Source organism: Vicia villosa, linkage group LG1 (genome assembly GCF_029867415.1).
Source record: "Vicia villosa cultivar HV-30 ecotype Madison, WI linkage group LG1, Vvil1.0, whole genome shotgun sequence".
NCBI lineage: Eukaryota > Viridiplantae > Streptophyta > Magnoliopsida > Fabales > Fabaceae > Vicia > Vicia villosa.
Window position 1 is genome coordinate 188743954 of NC_081180.1, and position 11070 is coordinate 188755023.

Genomic DNA, 11070 nt, shown 5'->3' on the forward strand with positions numbered 1-11070 from the left:
GCACCAATTCCAATTTCTCAGGAATTGATCTTTCCAAATCAAATCAATCAAATCACCCCGAAGTTAGAGATGGCTGCCCCTCGTCCTCTTAGAGACTATGCCGCTCCTTCACGAGCCGAACCGCACTCAAGTATCGCACCACCTGCGGTTGAGGTAAACAATTTCGAACTAAAACCTTCATTGGTACAAACTGTCTAACAGAACCCATTCTCTAGAAGCCCTGCAGGCGATCCTAATCTCCATTTATCCGTGTTCGTGCAATATGCCGACACTGTCAAAGCTAACAATGTAAGCCCCGAAGCTATTCGATTACGCCTCTTTCCTTTCTCCATGAGAGATAGAGCTAGAGCGTGGCTTCAATCCGTGCCTTCTAATTCCATAACTACATGGGATGAACTGAAGAGAGTATTCTTAGCTAGATATTTTCCGCCTAGCAAAACTGCTATGCTAAGAGGTCAAATCAATGGATTTACCCAAAAAGATAACAAATTACTCTTCGAAGCTTGGGAGCGATACAAGGACATGCTTAGACTATGCCCTCATCATGGACTCGAACCATGGATGATCATCCATACTTTCTATGGTGGTCTACTTTATAACACTAAAATGACTATAGATGCCGCTGCTGGCGGAGCTCTAATGGACAAACCCCATGATGAAGCATACAACCTCATAGAAAACATGGCACAAAACCATTATCAATGGGGAGGAGAACGAGCTACTCTAGAGAAAACTCAAACCAAAGGAGGAATGTACGAAGTAAGTGGTATAGACCGCGTTAACGCTAAAGTAGATGCTTTAACTCAAAAGATCGAGAACTTAACCATCACTCCTTCAGCCACCGCGGCTGTTGTAGCACCTAACTGCGAGATTTGTGGATTGACTGGACATGTTGTTGCCGATGTCAACTCTTGACTGGTATTCCATCTGATCAAGTAAATTACACTCAAGGAAACCCTTACTCTAACACGTATAACCCTGGATGGAAGAACCATCCAAACTTTTCATATAAGAACAACAACGCGTTATACGCGCCTGGACAAGCACCTGCTGTCCCACCTGGCTATCAGAAAGCGCTTGTAGCTGCTCAAAACGCCCCTAGGAAGTCAAATCTAGAAATCATGATGGAAAACTTCATAGCTTCCCAACAACAAACCAACAAAGACTTCCTAAATCAAAATATTCATAATAGTGAGCAACTAAAACAATTATCAAACAAAGTAGATGCTTTAGCTACACATAACAAAATATTAGAAACACAAATCTCACAAGTAGCTCAACAACAAGAACCTACTGCTGCCCCTGCTGGCACGTTTCCTGCTCAACCACAACCTAACCCTAAAGGACATGCGAACGCGATTACACTGCAAAGTGGAACGAACTACGATGGACCTATCGATCCTAGAACTCAAAACGCACCCATGTCACAACAAGAGCCAAAGGAAACCAAAAAGACATCGATTGATGATCAAACTGCTAAAACAAATGAAAACAACTCTCAAGTGGAACCTGAAAAAGAGAAACCTTACGTTCCACCACCACCTTATAAGCCACCAATTCCTTACCCTTAGAGATTAGCTAAATCTAAAACTGAAGCGCAATTTAAAAAGTTTGAAGAACTTCTGAAACAATTAAACATAACCATACCTTTCACAGAAGCTATAACTGAGATGCCTTCGTATGCTAAATTCTTAAAAGAAATTCTATCGAACAAAATTAAACTCGAGGATAACGATGAAGGATAGAAAAACACTTAGAAAGGGGGGGATTGAATAAGTGTGACTTTAAATCTTGGACGATAAAAATAAATTGCACAATTATTTTTATCCTGGTTCGCTGTTAACGAAGCTACTCCAGTCCACCCCCGCAGAGATGATTTACCTCAACCTGAGGATTTAATCCACTAATCGCACGGATTACAATGGTTTTCCACTTAGTCCGCAACTAAGTCTTCCAGAGTCTTCTGATCACACACTGATCACTCCAGGAACAACTGCTTAGTTCACTCCTAAGACTTTCTCTAGAGTCTACTGATCAACCTGATCACTCTAGTTACAAACTGCTCAGCCAACTGCTAAGACTTCCTAGAGTATTCTGATCAACACGATCACTCTAGTTCCTTACAACTTAATGTAATCTATTCAAGAGTTTACAAATGCTTCTTAAAAGCTATAATCACAACAGTGATATTTCTCTTAACGTTTCAGCTTAATCTCACTAAAATATTACAACAGCAATGTAGTGAGTTGATGAAGATGAAGATTCTGAGTTTTGATTTGAACAGCGTTTCAGCAAGTTAATTTGAATTGTCTTTGTTCAGGATCGTTAACCTTGCTTCTCATCAGAACTTCATATTTATAGGCGTTGAGAAGATGACCGTTGAGTGCATTTAATGCTTTGCGTGTTCCGTACAGCATTGCATTTAATGTTATACGCTTTTGTCAACTACCTCGAGCCTTGTTCACGCTGTGTCTACTGACGTTGCCTTTAGTAGCTTTAACGTTCCTTTTGTCAGTCAGCGTAGTCTGCCACCTGTACTTCCTTCTGATCTGATGTTTGTGAATACGACGTTTGAATATCATCAGAGTCAAAACAGCTTGGTGCATAGCATCTTCTGATCTTCTGATCTTGAAGTGCTTCTGTTGCGTGATACCATCTTCTGATCTTCAGTGCTTCTGATCTCATGTTCTTCTGATGCTTCCATAGACCCATGTTCTGATTCTGCTTCGACCATCTTCTGATGTCTTGCCAGACCATGTTCTGATGTTGCATGCTGAACCATTTGAGACACAACTTCTGAGCGCTGAATTATGCGTACTCTTTATATATCTTTCCTGAAAGGGAAATTGCATTGGATTAGAGTACCATATTATCTTAAGCAAAATTCATATTATTGTTATCATCAAAACTAAGATAATTGATAAGAACAAATCTTGTTCTAACAATCTCCCCCTTTTTGATGATGACAAAAACATATATAAATGATATGAATTTGCGATCAGAAAGAGTAGACGGCAAAAGACAAATTACACAGCTATAGCATAAGCATATGAATAAGTCTCCCCCTGAGATTAACAATCTCCCCCTGAGATAAATAATCTCCCCCTGAAATAAATACTCGAAGAACTTTGATAAAAGACTTCCCTGATTATTTCGGTAGAGACGATCATATAAGCTTCTGTCTTCAGAGAATTCATAGCTTCTGACTTCTGCTTCCATTGGACAGCTTCAGAACTTGAATTTCTTTAGATCCTTAGAATACTCACAGCTTCTGATTCCTGCTTCCATCGTGGACAGCTTCAGAACTTGAATTTCTTTGATCTTCAGAACATTCACAGCTTCTGACTTCTGCTTCCATTCAGGACAGCTTCAGAACTTGAGTTTCTTTGATCTTCAGAACATTCACAGCTTCTGATTTCTGCTTCCATTCAGGACAGCTTCAGAACTTGAGTTTTCTGGATCTTTTAGAACATTCACATCTTCTGATTTCTGCTTCCCTCGGATAGCTTCAGAACTTTGAATGTCTACCAACATCACTTCATGCTAGATTTGTATCAGAACATTGTTGAATGTACCAGAGCATCATCAGAGCATCTCTACATCCTGAAATGTTACAGAACAAAAACTAAACGACAAAAGTCAGCATGAACGAGTTAGAACATAAAATGTATGTTTGAACACATTATATGTATCAGAGCCATATAGGCTGAAATAATGTATCAGAGCAAATAATGTATCAGAGCCATAACATTATATGTATCAGAGCAAATAGAATTTTGTCAGAACAGGATAGACAATGATATTCAAATTCTATTATCAGTGCTTCTGATTCATTCTTCTTTCTTGCTTCTGATCTCTGAAGCTTGACAGCACTCAGCTTGCTTCAGTTTCCAAGAGCTTATTCCTTTTACAGAATAACGCTTCTTATGGTTTTGCTTCTAGTGTTTGCTTCTGAAGATTCACTTCACTTCTCTGTACCTGTAAAACACTTAAACCATATAGAACTTGCAGTTCTTGTTAGTGAATGTGTGAGAGCCTTTTTACCCAGCAACTGATAGATTTAATCAAATCATTTATCATTTATCTTCTCCCCCTTTTTGTCATAACATCAAAAAGAATATTTCAAAAGATTCAGATGCATAAAACGACAAAAGAAAACATTTACTGGAATGTAAAACACAAAGAAACTTTTCATTGATAATCAAAAGATATTACAAGAAGTTCCTATGTTTAACAAGATGAGAAACATTCCTAGCAAATACAAAGTAGAATTTCCAAAGAGGAAATGACTACAAAAATTAAAAAACACAACATTCGGTCAAGAAACTCAACATAGAAGTTGAGCATATCTTCCTAAAACTCAAGAAAGTCTTTTGTCTTTGGATGAAAGTTGATAACAACATCAAAGAAGAATCTGACTTGAGAGGTATTAGAAGAGCCATCCCGAGATGCACAGAGATCTGTCGCCTTTGAGTCATGGAGCTTCAACAGACTTAGGGTGAACGCTAGGTTTTGAGAGAAGAAATGAAAAACGAGAGAGAGAGAGAGAGAAGAAAAAAAACTTTAAGAGGAAAACAAAGAGATAGGAAACCAAAAAACCTTTTGAAGAGTATTTAAAAGAAAATAAAATGAAACGAATGATGACTAGCATTTAATGTTACGTGACGTGAGGAGAGATAATAAAGACAAATGAGGTGACTAGCACAGTTACCTATGGTCGGCGTCCCTTCAACTGCACGCGCGCTTATCCATGAATAGTAACGACAGGTTTACCATCCCGAGATAAAACGTAACAGCTATTTTGCTTTAAAAGAGGTTCTGAATCAACTTAGACAATGAAACGTTAGTAATAACCGAATCATAATTTCTAAAAGAATTCAATCAGAACTTCTGATTAAAAAAAATGTTCCACATTCATTTCAGAAGATACTCATACATGAGAACTTCTCATCTTCTCATTCTGGGCATAAATCCATACTGATGTTCTTCAGAATGAACTTAAACCTATCTTCAGCCAGGGGTTTTGTAAAGATATCAGCCCATTGATGGTCTGTATCAACAAAGTTTAAAGATATAACACCCTTCTGAACATAGTCCCTTATGAAATGATGTTTTATCTCAATATGTTTAGCTTTTGAATGAAGAATAGGATTCTTAGATAAACATATAGCAGAAGTATTATCACAGAATATAGGAATGTTACTCTCAAATATCTGATAATCTTCCAACTGACTCTTCATCCAGAGCATCTGTGTACTACAGCCAGCAGCAGCGACATATTCTGCTTCTGTCGTTGATAGAGCAATAGTTGCTTGCTTCTTGCTGTACCAGGAGATCAAATGACTTCCAAGAAATTGGCAACTTCCTGAAGTACTTTTTCTTTCAATTCTGTCTCCAGCATAATCAGCATCACAGAATCCTACTAAGTTGTATTCTTTAGATTTTCTGTAAACTAAGCCAACATTAGTAGTACCTTTCAGATACCTTAGAATTCTCTTAACAGCAGTTAAATGAGATTCTCTAGGATCTGATTGGAATCTAGCACACAAACAAACACTGAACAGAATGTCAGGTCTAGAAGCAGTCAGATATAGGAGAGATCCAATCATACCTCTGTATAACTTCTGATCTACCTTCTTACTTACCTCATCCTTACCTAGGATGCATGTTGGATGCATAGGAGTTTTGGCTTCTTTGCAGTCCAGAAGATTAAACTTCTTCAGAAGTTCCTTCACATACTTGGTTTGGTGAACATACGTTCCTTCTGATGTTTGATTTATTTGTATTCCAAGGAAGTACTTGAGTTCTCCCATCATGCTCATTTCAAACTCAGCCTGGCCACTGGTGCAAAGGTTTCTGTATAATCAATCCCTTCTTGCTGACTATAACCCTGAGCCACCAGTCTGGCTTTGTTCCTTACCACTTCACCTTTCTCACTGAGCTTGTTTCTGAAGACCCATTTTGTGCCAATTATATTGAATCCATCTGGTCTAGGAACAAGATCCCAAACATCATTCCTTGTAAACTGATTTAGTTCTTCTTGCATAGCAATTATCCAGTCTGGATCTTCTAGAGCATGATCAACAGAAGTTGGCTCGATCAAAGATACAAGACCTAATTGACAGTCTGCATTGTTCTTAAGGAATGCTCTTGTTCTGATTGGATCATCCTTCTTTCCAAGAATGACATCTTCTGAATGACCAGAGATGAGTCTGGATGATCTTCTGACAGATGGTTCTTCAGATATGCTTAGATCCTCCAGAGAAGCTGATACTTGATCTTCAGATTCTTTGCTTCTGAGAAGCTCTGCTTCTGATGCGTTGCTTCTTGGCTCAACAACTTCTGATATGTCAATATCACAATCTGCAAAATTATCAAACTGCTTTGGTTTTTCAGAACCAAGCTTATCATCAAACCTGATATTGATTGATTCTTCTACAACCAATGTTTCAGTATTGTATACTCTGTAGCCTTTTGAGCGTTCAGAATATCCAAGAAGGAAACATTTTTGTGCTTTGGAATCAAACTTACCAAGATGATCTTTAGTGTTCAGAATAAAGCATACACATCCAAAAGGATGGAAATATGAAATGTTGGGCTTTCTATTCTTCCACAATTCATAGGGAGTCTTATTTAGAATAGGTCTGATAGAGATTCTATTCTGAATATAGCATGCAGTGTTTATTGCTTCTGCCCAGAAATGCTTAGCCATATTGGTTTCATTGATCATGGTTCTGGCCATTTCTTGCAGAGTCCTATTCTTTCGTTCTACAACCCCATTTTGCTGTGGAGTTCTAGGACAAGAGAAATCATGGGCAATACCATTTTCTTTGAAGAATACTTCAAAGGATTTGTTCTCAAACTCACCACCATGATCACTTCTGACCTTTATGATTTTACACTCTTTTTCATATTGAATCTGAATGCAGAAATCAAAGAACACTAAATGAGTCTCATCCTTGTGTTTCAAGAATTTTACCCATGTCCAGCGGCTATAATCATCTACGATGACTAATCCATATTTCTTTCCTCTGACAGATGCTGTTTTGACTGGTCCAAACAGATCAATGTGCAAGAGTTCTAATGGCCTTGAGGTAGAAACAACATTCTTAGACTTGAATGCAGGTTTGGAGAACTTGCCCTTCTGACATGCTTCACAAAGAGCATCTGATTTGAATTTCAGATTAGGGAGTCCTCTGACAAGATTCAGTTTGTTAATCTGAGAGATCTTTCTCAAACTAGCATGACCTAATCTCCTGTGCCAGACCCACTGCTCTTCAGAAACAGACATAAGACAAGTCACCTTCTGACTCATAAGATCTTGCAGATCTGTCTTATAAATGTTATTCTTCCTCTTGCCTGTAAATAGGATTGAGCCATCCTTCTGATTTACAGCCTTGCAAGACTCTTGATTAAAGATTATATCATAACCATTGTCACTCAATTGACTGATAGATAAGAGGTTATGTGTTAATCCTTCTACAAGAAGTACATTAGAGATGGAAGGAGAGTTACCAGACTTTATAGTTCCAGAGCCAATTATCTTGCCCTTCTGATCTCCTCCAAACTTGACTTCTCCTCCAGACTTAAGCACCAGGTCTTGGAACATAGACCTTCTTCCTGTCATGTGTCGCGAGCATCCAGAGTCCAGGTACCATGACATGTTGTGCCTTGTCCTTTTTGCAGTCAAGGATATCTGCAATAGGAATAATCTTATCCTTAGGTACCCACATTTTCTTGGGTCCTTTCTTGTTAGATTTTCTCAAGTTCTGATTGAACTTGGGTTTTACATTATAAGCAATAGGAGGAACAGCATGATAATTCTTAATGTGAGTTTCATGATATTTCCTAGGTTGTGTCACATGCTTCTTAGTGTGTGTAATGTGAAAACTTTGAGCATGTGAAGTGTGCCTAATATCATGTGAGTGGCCATACTTGAACTGATCATACAATGGCTTGTATGTGATTTTTAACTCATCAACAGGTTCAAGTTTGTATGGGGTTTCTCCCTCATAACCAATGCCGACTCTTTTGTTCCCAGACACAGCATATATCATAGAAGCTAGCTGACTTCTGCCAATACTTCTAGATAAGAATTTCCTGAAACTTAAATCATATTCTTTCAGAATATTGTTTAGACTGGGAGTGGATTTTTCTGAATCAGAAGGAGATCCAACATTATTGGATAGTTTTAAAAGTTTTTCTTTTAATTCAGAATTCTCCAACTCAAGCTTCTTTGTTTCAAATTCAAATTGCTTTTTCAGCTTTTTGTATTTGAGACTAATCTGAGACTTGAGTTCCAGAAGTTCAGTTAGACCGGAAACTAACTCATCTCTAGTAAGTTCAGAAAATACCTCTTCAGAATCTGATTCTGATGTAGATTCTGATCCGTCATCTTCTGTCGCCATCAGCGCACAGTTGGCCTGCTCATCTTCTGAATCATCTTCTGACTCATCCCAGGTTGCCATAAGACCTTTCTTCTTATGAAACTTTTTCTTGGGACTTTCCTTCTGAAGATTTGGACATTCATTCTTGTAGTGTCCAGGCTCATTGCATTCATAGCACATGACCTTCTTCTTGTCAAATCTTCTTTCATCAGACGATTCTCCACGTTCAAATTTCCTTGAACTTCTGAAGCCTCTGAACTTCCTTTGCTTGGACTTCCAGAGTTGATTTAGCCTTCTGGAGATCAGGGACAGTTCATCTTCTTCTTCAGATTCTGATTCTTCAGGATCTTCTTCTCTAGCCTGAAAAGCGTTAGTGCATTTCTTGATATTAGATTTTAATGCAATAGACTTACCTTTCTTTTGAGGCTCATTTGCGTCCAGCTCTATTTCATGACTTCTCAAGGCGCTGATAAGCTCTTCCAGAGAAACTTCATTCAGATTCTTTGCAATCTTGAATGCAGTCACCATAGGACCCCATCTTCTGGGTAAGCTTCTGATGATCTTCTTTACGTGATCCGCCTTGGTGTATCCCTTGTCAAGAACTCTCAATCCAGCAGTAAGAGTTTGAAATCTTGAAAACATCTTTTCAATGTCTTCATCATCCTCCATCTTGAAGGCTTCATACTTCTGGATTAAGGCAAGAGCTTTTGTCTCCTTGACTTGAGCATTTCCTTCATGAGTCATTTTCAAGGACTCATATATATCATAGGCCGTTTCCCTGTTAGATATCTTCTCATACTCAGCATGAGAGATAGCATTCAGCAAAACAGTTCTGCATTTATGATGATTCCTGAAAAGCTTCTTTTGATCATCATTCATTTCTTGCCTTGACAGCTTTGCGCCACTGGCATTTACTGGATGTTTGTAACCATCCATCAGAAGATCCCATAGATCACCATCTAGACCCAGAAAGTAACTTTCTAGTTTATCTTTCCAGTATTCAAAGTTTTCACCATCAAATACCGGCGGTCTAGTATAACCATTGTTACCGTTGTATTGCTCAGCAGAGCCAGATGTAGATGCAGGTGTAGGTGTAGACTTTTCACTTTCATCAACCATCTTTTACCGAAGCGTTTTTCTCTTCCTGAATCTTTTCTAAACACGGTTAAGTGCTTGCACCTTAGAACCGGCGCTCTGATGCCAATTGAAGGATAGAAAAACACTTAGAAAGGGGGGGATTGAATAAGTGTGACTTTAAATCTTGGACGATAAAAATAAATTGCACAATTATTTTTATCCTGGTTCGCTGTTAACGAAGCTACTCCAGTCCACCCCCGCAGAGATGATTTACCTCAACCTGAGGATTTAATCCACTAATCGCACGGATTACAATGGTTTTCCACTTAGTCCGCAACTAAGTCTTCCAGAGTCTTCTGATCACACACTGATCACTCCAGGAACAACTGCTTAGTTCACTCCTAAGACTTTCTCTAGAGTCTACTGATCAACCTGATCACTCTAGTTACAAACTGCTCAGCCAACTGCTAAGACTTCCTAGAGTATTCTGATCAACACGATCACTCTAGTTCCTTACAACTTAATGTAATCTATTCAAGAGTTTACAAATGCTTCTTAAAAGCTATAATCACAACAGTGATATTTCTCTTAACGTTTCAGCTTAATCTCACTAAAATATTACAACAGCAATGTAGTGAGTTGATGAAGATGAAGATTCTGAGTTTTGATTTGAACAGCGTTTCAGCAAGTTAATTTGAATTGTCTTTGTTCAGGATCGTTAACCTTGCTTCTCATCAGAACTTCATATTTATAGGCGTTGAGAAGATAACCGTTGAGTGCATTTAATGCTTTGCGTGTTCCGTACAGCATTGCATTTAATGTTATACGCTTTTGTCAACTACCTCGAGCCTTGTTCACGCTGTGTCTACTGACGTTGCCTTTAGTAGCTTTAACGTTCCTTTTGTCAGTCAGCGTAGTCTGCCACCTGTACTTCCTTCTGATCTGATGTTTGTGAATACGACGTTTGAATATCATCAGAGTCAAAACAGCTTGGTGCATAGCATCTTCTGATCTTCTGATCTTGAAGTGCTTCTGTTGCGTGATACCATCTTCTGATCTTCAGTGCTTCTGATCTCATGTTCTTCTGATGCTTCCATAGACCCATGTTCTGATTCTGCTTCGACCATCTTCTGATGTCTTGCCAGACCATGTTCTGATGTTGCATGCTGAACCATTTGAGACACAACTTCTGAGCGCTGAATTATGCGTACTCTTTATATATCTTTCCTGAAAGGGAAATTGCATTGGATTAGAGTACCATATTATCTTAAGCAAAATTCATATTATTGTTATCATCAAAACTAAGATAATTGATAAGAACAAATCTTGTTCTAACAAACGAGACTGTAACGCTTACCGCTGAATGTAGCGCTATCATTCAAAACAACATGCCTCCCAAACTGAAAGATCTTGGTAGTTTTTCCATACCCTGTGTGATAGGAAAGACTATTATAGACAAAGCCTTGTGCGACTTAGGAGCCAGTGTTAGTTTGATGCCTCTTTCAACCTGTAAGAAACTAAAACTAGGTGAGCTTAAAACAACGAGAATGTCTCTTCAACTGGCTGACCGTTCAGTTAAATACCCTGTAGGAATGTTGGAAAATAT

General features: G+C 38.5%; 1 non-coding gene across 1 annotated transcript; it reads right to left on the reverse strand.

Moving 5' to 3' along the window:
- Window positions 1-444: 444 nt before the first annotated feature.
- LOC131645386 (small nucleolar RNA R71) lies at window positions 445-551 on the reverse strand. The gene has a single exon (XR_009297011.1). It is a non-coding gene; the product is annotated as a small nucleolar RNA R71 (small nucleolar RNA).
- Window positions 552-11070: the final 10519 nt, after the last annotated feature.